This window comes from Papio anubis, chromosome 5, assembly GCF_008728515.1.
Source record: "Papio anubis isolate 15944 chromosome 5, Panubis1.0, whole genome shotgun sequence".
NCBI classification, from domain to species: domain Eukaryota; kingdom Metazoa; phylum Chordata; class Mammalia; order Primates; family Cercopithecidae; genus Papio; species Papio anubis.
Window position 1 is genome coordinate 52,488,242 of NC_044980.1, and position 13,427 is coordinate 52,501,668.

The following is a 13,427-nucleotide window of genomic DNA, read 5'->3' on the forward strand; positions in this document are numbered from 1 at the left end:
ACAAGAGAGGTTTGTGAAGAACAGCTTGGGGAAAAAAAAAGGTGAGAATTGCCTTCCAATGCAGAAGTGTATGAAGCAATCTTCCCTTTTGAATCACAGTGTGCTTCATGCCAAAATTCAATAGCCACATCGAACATCAATCAGCTGAGTGTGGGATACATCTTTTCACAAGTGATTTAATGCTTTTCCTAAGTTGACTCTTTTGAAGTGACACAGACTTCTGTTGCTTCATTTTTAACTTCTTTTCTTTCTTATTTTATATCTAGCTTCTAGCTTTGTCCCTCAAAACTGATTATGTTAGTGCTTCATAAGCCAGAAACCATGGGAAAGACGCACCTCACTGATACTTCCCATGACCAAGATGTGTGATGTTGCTGTTCAGTCGAAAGATTCCCGGCAGGGGGAAGTGTTAAGTGGACTCAGTGCATGGTGTGTACAGCATGTTGTGAGACTTTACTCCACTGCAGCTTTGGTATTAAAGTCTGATGTATTGTGAATCTGTGCATCACTTGTAAAATCAACAACCATGAAAACCATTTAAATATCCATAATATCTTTTATCAGTAGGCAAGTCAATGGCTTATTCAAGAAGTAGATCAATTTAACCTTTTATTTGGCATACATTTTCCCTGGTGTTTTTTTTTTTTTTTTTTTTTTTTTTTTTTTTTTTTTTGGCACAGACAGCAACGTTTTTATAATCAACTCTCAGCCAAAGCAGAAATTGATACAATCACATTTTGCTTTCCTGTTCAGGATTCTTTTCCTGACACATTTGTCATCTGTGACCAAGATTTGCTCTAACACCCTAGGTTAAACGTTGTTCAGAGACAGATGTTTGGTTACCCTTTTAATAAGGAGATGTTATGTGATTTCTCGGCCAGCTAGAAAAGTAGTGGTCAAAACAGAAAATCCGATTCTGGACCTTGCTTTTTTCTTTTTCTCTTGTCAGACATAATGGTGCTTCTTGGAGGCAGATTTCACTTCTGTGTCCTATGCATCAGCATAACAGGCTTTCTCACTTATGTTTTGAGACAAACAAATTATCAGGCTAATGTTTAAAATCCAACAACTACCAGAAATGATTATAATTCTAATAATTCCAATATTATAGAGGTAAGCAATAATAGTTTTACACTCACTCTCATTCACTCTCCCTCTCTCTCTCAAACTTATTGAGCACTCTTTCCATGCTAAATATTAGTCAATGAGCCTTACATTAATTAATGCATTTAATTCTCATAATACTGCTTGGAGGTAGATTCTAAATTTTTAAAAATGAAAGCATTTAAAAGTGAAGAAACTTGTAAAGGGTTATACCATAGTTAATAATGATACCACCCAGGCAGTATGACTTTAGAATCAAATACACTTAACCAGACACCATAGAGGCTCTTGTAGATGCAAAATTCTTTATCAGATATGTGATTTGCAAATATTGTCTCCCAGCCTATAGCTTGTGTTTTCATTTTCCTTTCATATGTTTCAAAGAGCAGTTTTTAATTATAATGAAGTACAAATTATCATTTTTTTCTTTTTACGGATTTTGTTTTTGGTGTCATATCTAACAACTCTTTAACTCAGGGTCACGAAGGTTTTCTACTTGAAGTTACAGAGTTTTAGGTTTTAAAATTAGGCCTATGATCCATTTTGAGTTAATTGTATATATGGTGAAAAGCCTTCATTAAAGTTTATTATTTTACATATGAATATCCAATTGTTTAAGCATCATTTATTGAAAATACTGTTCATGCTCCACTGATTTGCTATTGCATCTTGGTTAAAAATCATTATTCCATGTATATGAGCAGCCTATTTCTGTACTCTGTTCTCTTCCACTGCTCTATTTAGCCATTTTGATGCCAATGCCACAGTCTTTTTAATTGTAGCTTTATAGTGAGTTTTGAAATCAGGAAGTTTTGGTCCTCCAACTTTGTTCTTTTTCTAACTTGTTTGGGATATTCTAGATCCTTTGTACTTCCATGTGACTATTAGAATAAGCTTATCAATGTCTACAGAGATGGCTACTAGAATTTTATTGACTTTATGGATAAAGAGATTTGACATTTGAACAATATTGAATTCTTTAAGTTATGAACAAAATATACCTATTTATGACTTTCAAAATTTCTGTCAGTGACGTTTTACAGTTTTCAGTGTGAAGGTCTTGCACATCTTTTGTCTAATTTATATTCCTAAGTATTTTACATGTTTTATGCTATTGTAAATGGTTTTGCTTTTTAATTTAAATGTCTTTCTGTTCATTTTTCTTTAGAAATAAAATTTTTATGTTGCTCTTCTATTCCTTAAACCTTCCTGAAAGTTCACTTATTAGTTCTAGTAGCTTTTTTGTAGATTTCATTGGATTTTCTACAAAGATAATCATGTCATATACAAATAGAGAGTTTTCCTTTTTAATCTGTATACCTTTCATTTCTTGTGCTTGGGCTAGAATATACAAGTTGAATAGAATGTTGAATTTCTATTTCTATTAAGTGGAGACATTTGTTTTGTTTTTGATCTTAGGAGAAAAGGATTTAGATTTCCTCTGTAACATGTGCTGTTAGGTGTGGTTTTCACATAGATGCGTGCCCTTTATCAGGTTGAGAAAGTTAATCTTAAAATATATTCCAATTTCATTTAAGTTTTAAAACTTAGTGGTATAAAATTTTTTATAACATTTCCTATTATCTTTGTAGTATCTGTAGAATCCATAGTGATGTTTCCTTTTTCATTTCTGATATTATAAATTAGTATCTTCTCTACTTCTGATCATTCTGGCTAGTGGTTTAAAAGTTTTATTAGTTTTTCAAAAATCCAGCTTTTGACTTATTTTCTGTTTATACTTACATTGGCTTGAATTCATTTTTTTTTCTGTTTTCCTAAGGTCATTGATTTGAGGTCATTTATTTGAGACTTTTCTCCTTTTCTAGTATTAGTGTTTAGTGCTATAAATTTTTCTATAACTACTGCTTTAGCAGCATCTCAGAAAATTTTAAATATTTTGCTTAAAATTTTATTGAGTTCAAAATTTTTATATTTTTCACTTTGATTTCTTCTTTGACTGATGGATTATTTATAACCGTGTTATTAAATTTCCACATATTTGGAGATTTTATAAGAATGCTTTTGTTATTGATTTCTAATTTAATTCCACTGAAGTCAGAGGGCATCCTTTGATGCTCTCAAAGTATGATAGAAAACTTTTTATATTCATTGAGACATTTTATGACCCAGAATATGTCTATCTTAATAAATGTTCCATATACACTTGAAAAGAATACGTATTCTGCCACTTTGGGGTATAATATTCTATAAATATTAATTAGGTCAAATTGGTTGTTAGTGTTGTTCAAGTTTTCTATATCCTTTTTGTCAACTTGTTCTAACAGTTACTTAAAAAGCTGCATGAAAATCTCTGACAATAATTGTAGATTTATCTATTTCTCATTGCATTTCTATCAACTTTTGCTTTATGTATTTTGAAGTTCTGTTATTAAGTACATAAATAATTAGTTGTTTATTTATTTATTTATTTATTTTGAGACAGAGTCTCGCTCTGTTGCCCAGGCTAGAGTACAGTGGCACAATCACTGCAACCTCTGCCTCCTGGGTACAAGCAATTCTCCTGTCTCAGCCTCCCAAGTAGCTGGGATTACAGGTGCTCACCACCATGACCAGCTAATTTTTGTATTTTTAGTAGAGAGGCGGTTTCACCATATTGGTCAGGCTGGTCTTGAACTCCTGACCTCAGGTGATACACCTGCCTCGGCCTCCCAAAGTGCTGGGATTACAGGCGTGAGCCACCCCGTCCAGCCAATGATTAGAATTCTTATATCCCCTTGATGAATTGGCCTCTTTATTATTATGAAATAACCATTATTCCTGGTAATAATCTTTGCTCTTATAGCCGCTTTGCCTACTACTGACACTCTAGAAGTTTTTAAAAAATTGATGTTAGAGTATGTATATATTTTTCCATTCTTTTATGATTAACTTTTTTTTGTTTTTACATCTAAAATTGGTTTTCTGTATGCAGAATTTATTGGTCTTGCTTTTTCATCTAACGTAATGCTCACTGAGTTTTATTTGGGATATTTACATTAAATGTGAGTATTGTTATAATTAGTATTAAGTATATCATTTTGTTGTGTTCTATTTGTCTGATTTTCCCTTTTTTTCTATTTTTAATGGCTTCTTTCAGATTAACTGAGTAATTTTTAGGATTCCATTTTTTAAAATGTTGTGGCTCATTAGCAATAACTGATTTAATTTTAGTATTTTAATAGCATTAGTGGTATTTTTGTGGCATTTTTAGTATTTTAATATTAGGGTTATTTTTGTATTTTAGTGGTGGCCTTGGGATTTATAATATCACTCAGTTGTAACAGTCTTTATTTCTAAGGTAGAATCATTGGTGATACTCTTTTTTTCTCTCTTTTTGTTTATCTATATTATGCTGTAATAGTGCTATGCTCCTTCAAGTTGAAAGGTTACCGTGAAACATGCCCCTGTTACCTCTGTAACTGGGAACTAAGTATTAATACACATGGAAAACTAGAGAGAAAGAAAAGGTCTTATCAGCGGAACCATGGATGATACAGCTAACACCCCAGTCAGGTCTCCACATCAGACCTTTGAATACTAGTCAGGACACAGATCTATAACTACTAATTTGTCATCTACATACAATATTAAACCAGCATTTCTTAAATCCTGCATTCATTCATCCTGACTCTTCACCTCTGCCTAGTTCCCTGTTGCTGCAGGTTTTCTTTTGCTCCTTATCTTCCTCTTGTCTTGCTCTTGCTCTCTCTGCTTTTACTTCTCCGGCTGCTGTTAACTAGAAGATTCTTTTTATGTACCTATAAAAATCCAACATTGAAAGAGAGAGGATCAGACAGGCACGGGGCTCACGTCTGTAATCCCAGCATTTTGGGAGGCCGAGGAGGGTGGATCACTTGAGGTCAGGAGTTCGGAGACCAACCTGGCCAATGTGGTAAAACCTCGTCTCTACTAAAAATACAAAAATCAGCCAGGTGTGGTGGCAGGCACCTATAATCCCAGCTACTCGGGAGGCTGAGGCAGGAGAATTGCTTGAACCCAGGAGGTGGAGGCTGCAGTGAGCTGAGATCGTGCCACTGCACTCCAACCTGGGTGACAGAATGAGACCCCATCTCAAAAAAAAAAAGAAAGAAAGAAAGAAAGAAAGAAAGAAAGAAAGAAAGAAAGAAAGAAAGAAAGAAAGAAAGAAAGAAAGAAAGAAAGAAAGAAAGAAAAAAGGAAATAGAATCTGATTGGCTTAATTAACCATTATCCTAAATAGAGGGCCTCTTTTAGGCAGGTATTTCAGGCTCAGCCAGCTCATTGGCTGGTGCTATTCCTGTTCCAGTCAGCCATGACCAGTGGATAGAAACACACATTACAGAACATGGCAGCCATGCTGAGGAAGTACATTTCACCATGTGATAGACATTCAGAGGCTGCTCTGAAAAGGTCAGTGTTGTAATTAGTGAAAAAGGAAGAAAGGAAGGGAGGAAGGGAGGGAGAGAAGGAGGGAGAGAGAGAAGGAGGAAAAGAAATGAAAGAAGAGAGGGTCAATCTATTATATATTTTCAGAGAGTTCTCATGATTAGAAGTTTTTCCTTATATTGAGGTGAATTCTACCACTATGTAACTTCCACCTCAATTTTATTTTGTCCTTTTGTACTTCATCCTAGTTCTGTTTTCTTCAAATGTTTGAGGACAGCTATTTGCTCCATCTCTTTCAACCATACTTCATATGATAAAGCTTTTAACTTCTCTTTAACTTGGCCACTCTCTTCTATGAGAGTGAGAAGTGAGGTCCAGTTTGATCATACACTCTTAAACACTCTTAAAACGTGGCTCCCTGAAATAAGCACCATAGCCCAGATGTGATCTACCTACCTATAATTACAGATTACTTAAACCTTTTCACCAGCCAAGTCAGACTTCTGGTCTCTGTTGAAATGCTCTCCAGACAGGTCTCTCTCATCTGTTGTTCATACAATGGATGTATTGCAATGTGGATGCAAGAAATTTATATTTGCCTCTATTAAATTTACCAACCATGTCTTCAAAACAGTTATTAGTGTGCTCCCGTTTACAAGTACTTTCACAGACATTATCTCATTTAATTCTCGAAACATGTTGATTTTGGACCATAGCTGCTACCTGGTCTATATGATCACTCCTAGTTGAAGTCTTTCCTGTATTCACCATTAATACTGGAGTCTTCAGAATAATTAAAGTACTGAAGGAAAGTGAACTAAATGTCCCTTTTGGGCATTAAATAACAAACTGTGTAGACCAATGCACTAGACATGGCAGGATGCACAGTGTTGTGGAAGAGGGTCACTGCATGAACTGAAATTATTGTTGAATTGAGAAAACACAGAATAAGAACTAATGGGAGATGTTTCCGTGCATTGCTTAACAGCATATATGTCAATAGAACAATATTTTCTACAAAATGTGTTTTAAATAATCTCTTCTTTCTCTGCCCTTAGAATGGTTGTCAAATGCAGGGGTGGGACTTTCCTCAGAGGTTTGTAAAGTCATGGACCAAATATAACAAATGCATTTGAGTAATCTCTTGCACTTCCGCACTTTTATACTAGTCTTTTCAAGTTCTGTTCCCACATATTGATTCTTTCTCACTATGGTAATATGAAAGCTTTGTGGTTCAAGGTGGTGCTCTCTAATCATTGGGCTGCTGCCTGGTCTGCATGACTAGCCTGAGAGTCACTCTGTCGGTAGCCTTGTTCATTCGATTACTATCATCTCCACCACATTCCATTGCCTCTACTCCCTATATAAGGAGAGTACTCTGTCTTGTTTGTTTCCCTGTCATATTTTCCCTGTCTTAGGTCATAGATGAAATGCAGGATTTTTTTTTTTCCTATACAATAATCTGTACTACCCACCTATAGAATACAGATATCCATCTATTATTAAAATTCATTGCCAAGTATTCAGTTTTGAACAGAGCTTTCTCCTGTTGACTGTTTTAGTAGCTAAAAAACAATTACCAGATTTAAATCCAGTAACTGGTATGATACCTATGATACATCTTCTATTTGTTTAAGCAGCATAACCTAATGTCAAGTAAAAAGAAAAGTATAGCTGTTTTTTGGGAAAAATCATAAATAATTTTTAAAATTTAGTCTATAAATTTTTAAATAAGTATATATATTCTTTTTGGGAAGTCGTTTAGAAATCCTTGTAGCTCCTAATAATTTAAGTGAGATTATGTGTGGGTCAAGACAGTCTGAAAAGGGCATATGTGTGAATATATGTGAATCTATGATTGCATGTCTGTCTCTGGGGAGGAGTATGTCTGTGTGTGTGGAGTGTGTGTCTATGTATCTGGGTGACTGTGGATGTGGAGAGGACAGAGCATGGGGAAAAACCATAGTCCTATAAATTCTTCCCCTCCATTTGGTATCAGTTCAACACTGATAAATGTGCATATGAAACTAATATGGAGAATGTCTTGTTAATAGTAACAAAACACCTGGTTCAGGAAGAAAACATGGAGCCAAAAGCCTTTATTCCCAATTCCTCTTTCCCGCAGCTGCCAGTTGGGTGTGGCTTGCTAATAGTTTTAATACATTTCATGAGTGCATAACGAAGTGTAATTTTTTAAAGTTGAAAAGTAGTTGCTGTTGAGTCTGCCGAAATGGTTTATTTTACAACTATTTCTACATTCAGGAACTTATATAAATATTTAATCCAACCACTACATATTTGCTTGCTTCCTCAACCACATTCCTTTACACATGGGTGGACCCTGGCTCTGCATGCCAGTCAATAAGCATAATTTATCTCATTTGTTCTGCATAACTACTCTTTACAGTAGGTGTCTTGCCTCCGTTGACCACCGTGGAAAGGAAACTTGATAGTTAAGGAATTTCCTCTAGGCCATTCAGCTAGGAAGTTGTTGAATCCGATACAGATTCATTAGCCTGCACAGCCCATAATTTCCCACTCCTGTAGTGTTTCTCCAGTCTCTCTTTGATCCTTTCTTTCCTATTCTCTTTACCCTTTGACTCATAAACTTGATGGCCTGACCTAAATCTTGCTTCTTGATAACTATTTTAATACGTAGCATTTAATGGTCAATATTTTCAACAAAATGGAAGGATTATTAGTAAAACTTGGGTTCAAATTCTTCCTCCCCTGAGCCCAGAGAAGAATGAGTGAATCTTCTTTCATTTCAGAAGAAACTCTCAAATAGTCACTTAGCTAACTTGTCTGTTGCAACTCTATAGAAGAACAACTCCATATGTTTGTTAATCCTGTGTTAGACAGGACTCTGCCTGTTGTCTGGATATATTCCACCTTCAGATGCTCCATGTCGAGGCCCATGTTTTTGCATTATCTAAATAGCATTAAGAGAAGAATCACTAAGCCCTCTCCAGAGTCCTATCTGAGGAGAGTTGAGAAATGGTGGTACTGTCTGGGTCACTATAGGTGTTCCTAATCTATGCTTTTATTTTGGCTTCTCTAGCAATCTGAAGATTTCTAGCTTCATTCATAGCTTGGTGATGGTATTCATGACTAGGAATGCTTGTTGCATTTAAATTTAATAAAACCATCGTATTGTGATGCTGATAAAACATTGAACAAGATTAGTATCCTGGATAACATTGGGTTTACTATGCTGTGGTAAATGGATAATAATTGGGTTGCTTGTTGCCATTTTTTTTTTTTTTTTTTGAGACAGTGCGTTCCTCTGTTGCCCAGACTGAAACGCAATGGTGTGATCTTGGCTTACTGCAACCTCTGTCTCCCATTTCAAGAGATTCTCCCACCTCAGCCTCCCGGGTAGCTGGGATTACAAGCATGGGCCACCACGCCTGGCTAATTTTTGTATTTTTAGTAGAGACAGAGTTACACCATGTTGGCCAGGCTGGTCTCAAACTCCTGACCTCAGGTGATGTACCGTCCTCGGCCTCCCAAACTGCTGGGATTATAGGCGTGAGTCACTGCACGCAGCTGCTTCTTGCCATTTTTCTCCACCCAGGCAAGAGGTTAGGGTTGATGAATGATCGCTTCAGCTCCTTATCTCTGCTTGCAGCTTTTCATATTACCTAAGACAGCAAATTTACAGCTTGACCTAATCTCTTTGTTTGTTTTGTTTTGTTTTGAGACAGGATCTTGCTCTGTCACCCAGGCTGGAGTACAGTGGCATGATCTTGGCTCACTGAAACCTCTGCCTCCTGGCTCAAGCAATCCTCCCACCTCAGCTTCCCAAGTAGCTAGGGCTACAAGCATGAACTACCATGCCTGGCTAATTTTTTTTTTTTTTTTTTTTGTATTTTTGGTAGAGATGGGGTTTCACCATGTTGCTCAGGCTGGTCTTGGACTCCTGGGCTCAAGCGATACTCATACCTTGCCCTCCCAAAGTGCTGGGATTGCAGGCATGAGCCACTGCATTTGGCCTTTACCTACTCTTAAACCTCTTTAGAACTATCTCTGCATCCTTGAGGTTAGCCGATAGCCTAGTCATAGCCTTTTTCATTCTCTAAATCAGTAATTATCTCCGCATCCTTGAGGTTAGCCTATAGCTTAGTCATAGCTTTTTTCATTCTCTAACTCAATAATGTTCTATTTTTGAATAAAAATAAGTAGAACAACATTTAAGATTAAAAGAGCATTTTTATTTGGAGGTTAAAAAAAAACTAATTGCAAATTTGTCTCTTCTCCCCCCCCCCACTTTTACTTTGATAGAGCTTGAATCATTTCTTCTTCATTTGATTTAATAAAAACTTTTAAATGCTTTCACATTAAAACACCTTGTTTAAAAACAAAGAAAAAAATAGAGTTGAAGAAACTTATTTTGTCTGTAAGTATTTGTAATCCTACTGAATTTATTGAAATGTATATAAATTAGATGAGCTAGATTAGTTACAAGAAAGTACAAAACAATGAGATTTCTTTTAAAACATAGATATTATTTAGAGAACCACATAACAAAAGCAAATCCTAGAGTATCCCTCAAGTGAAGCCATTTGAAAGAAACCTTAACTCATCATATATAATATGTAATACTTGTACGGGGATAAAATGACCAGGCTCATTCCATTGGAAGGGTAAATGCTTACATAAGAAAGTTCACTTGATATTTACTGCCCCATTAAATTACAAAGCATACAATAACATGCTATTGCACACAGTATGACTATGTCAAGTGTCTATTAAACATAATTAAAACCAGCAACTCTGGCCATAATGAGATTTAGACTACATGAGAAATATTAAAAATATATTTGCCTAAGTCCTTTTAGGCAAAATTGATTGTATCCTTTGCTCACCTAATGTATCAGTTTATTCTCACACTGCTATAAGGACATACCTGAGACTGAGTAATTTATAAAGAAAAGAGATTTAATTGACTTACAGTTCTGCATGGCTGGGGAGGCCTCAGGAAACTTACAAACGTGGCAGAAGGCACCTCTTCGCAGGGCGGCAGGGGAGAGAATGAGTGCTGAGTAAAGGGGGAAGCCCCTTATAAAACCATCAGATCTCTTGAGAACTCACTCACTATCGTGAGAACAGCATGAGGAGACTGCCCCCATAATCTAATCACCTCCCACGAGTTCCCTCCCATGACATGTGGGGATTATGGGAACTACAAATCAAGATGAGATTTGGGTGAGGGCACAGCCAAACCATATCCCCTAAATGTTAACAAGTTCAACTTTTAACACTAACTTATCAAAGCAGTTAAAGTCTTAGAAGACACTATTTTGGTTTAATTCAATTCTATGCCACACCAAAAGCAATCAAAGATAGGTTCCTAATGAACTTAAGGACCTATGGAGGTTAACCCCAAATCCACACTAATGAAATCTCAAAGCAGATGTGTTTTCAATAAACATTCCTTTATCTCCACACAAACTTTGGTAAAATCCACTTGTTCATCGTCATTAAAAAATAGGGCTAAACGATTCCACTGATTCCGATATAGAGATGCATTACCTCTTCCAAGGAGTTAACAAAAGAGGATAGAAACAATGAATAAGCTTTGTTTTGAAGTCCAATATCAAAAACTTGTAAGTTCGTGGCCTCCTTATATTTTAAGCACCCATGTAATCCTAAAAACGTCTCAAAAGTACTCTTGGTATTCTGACACTGTTTTTGTCATTTCATAGCTTATAAGAGTAAATTAAAAAACCTAACTATTTAGAGACATTTTGATACTTTGCCATTTAAAAGACATGTAAGTATAATTTATCCTATAAAATTAAAGAATATTTTAAAAGACTCAATAAACATGTTTTAACTAAATTTTGGGGAGTAACTTTTCCCCTAAGAGTTTGGAATTGATTCAGCTTTTGCATTTACTAATCAAACACAAGTCAAACATGATCTTTTTGGGACAAGATCTCGATCTAAGAAACTCAAAGGAAAATGAATTTAGGGTTTTACATATTTAATAAGCAAACACCCATCTCTGTCTTGCTGGGCAATTGTCTTCCTAATACTCTTTTTAGGAAACACACACACAGAGACACACACACACACACACACGAGTAGGGGTAGAAATGACTAATTACTTACTAAGACATTTCTTATTGAATACTGATTTTCTTCCTGGTCTGTACCAGGCGTTGAGGATATAAAAATTATGTTTTTCCTCAAAGCACTTACACTGTAAAATAATTAATCCACTGATTTCTTCACTTATAGACTAGTCTTTATTAAGCACCTCCTAAAGGTAAGGCACTTGGCTCAGAGGTAAGGATGTATTAATGAACCAAACAGACCTGGTTCCTCCCTTCATGGAGTATACAGTCCAGTGGGGAGCATAGACACTCATCAGATTAACAAACAAGTTCATGTAGAATCATCACATGGAATCCAAACACATGATGAGAAGTATATGGTTCTATATAAGTGCTGAAGTGTGGGATAGGATTTGGTCAAGAAAGTGAGAAAGGTACTAATTATGTTGAAATCATAAAGAATGGGTAGATATGAGTAGGAGTATCTAGGAAAAAAGGAGAAAATGGCACATTCCTAGCAAAATAACCAGTATTGTGGATTGACTCATGTCCTCCCAAAATATATGTTCAAGTCCTAACTCCTAGTACCATGTGATCATATTTGGAAATAAGATCACTGCAGATGTAATTAGTTAAGATGAAGTCATACTGGAGTAGGATGAGCCCTTATTCCAATATGACTAGTGTCCTTATATGTAGAAGAGAAGACACAGATGGGGAATATTGCTTTATGAAGACCGAGCCAGAAACTAGAGTTATGCTACCACAAGCCAAGGAACACCTGGGCTGCCAGAGATTAGAAGAGACAAGGAAAGATCCTTTCCCAAAGACCCAGAGTATAGCCCTGCTATCACCGTGACTTTGGATTTCTAGTCTTTAATTCTGTGAGACAACAAATTTGTATCATGTTAAACCACCTAGTTTGTGGTTCTTTGTTATAACAGCCCTAGGAAACTAATATAGCCAGCATCAGTAAAAGCCCCGTGGCAATAAAAAACTTTTCAAATAGAAAGAACCAGAAGAAATCCAGGATAGCTGATACTGTATGGTAGCAGTAGGGTTACTGATAAAATACAAGATGGTTAGTTATATTTTGATTTCAGAAAACAACAAATACCCTTAGCATGTGTGTCCCATATTACATCTAGAAATCTGCTAAAAATATTTGCTTATCTGAAATTTAAATTTAACTGGGCATTCTGCATTTTTATATGCTAAATCTTGCCACCCCAGAAAGAGGATACATGGTGAAAGTTGATGGCAAATAGGTATAGAGAAATGTCTATGCCTCTTTAGATTGTTAGATTGAAGTGGATTAAATTTGTGGCAAGTGAGAGAATGGTGACAGCAGGCATAGGTAAGCTTGCGGAAATTTAGCTGTGAAAGGTCTAAGGAGCTGGGGATAGGAATGGAAGAATGAAGGGTTGAATGAGGTTGTTTTTGTTTTTTAAGTGGAAGAAGCACATGCATGGTTAACAGCCAGATGATAGAATTACTTGATAATTTGATTATATAAAAGGAAATAAAGAAGGGATGTTAAATATTTATAGCTCATAGAAAAGCGATAAATGATGGGATACAAAGGGATTGGTTTTAGAAGAAGAGGCATGTCTTCTACTGTAACAAGAAGGCAGGAGGGCAGTGATGGTTCGCTGTGGATTGTTGTGAGTATTTAATATTAGGGAAATATTTAATATTTGGGATTCTCATCAAATAATCACATATTCTCTGTTACCCATATTCTGGGAAATTCTTAACTATGATTTAATGAATAATCCTGGATGAGGGTACATGATATGGTTTGGCTGTGTTCCCATCCAAATCTCATCTTGAATTCCCACGTGTTGTGGGGGGACCTGGTGGGAGTTATTTGAATCATGGCGGCAGGTCTTCCCT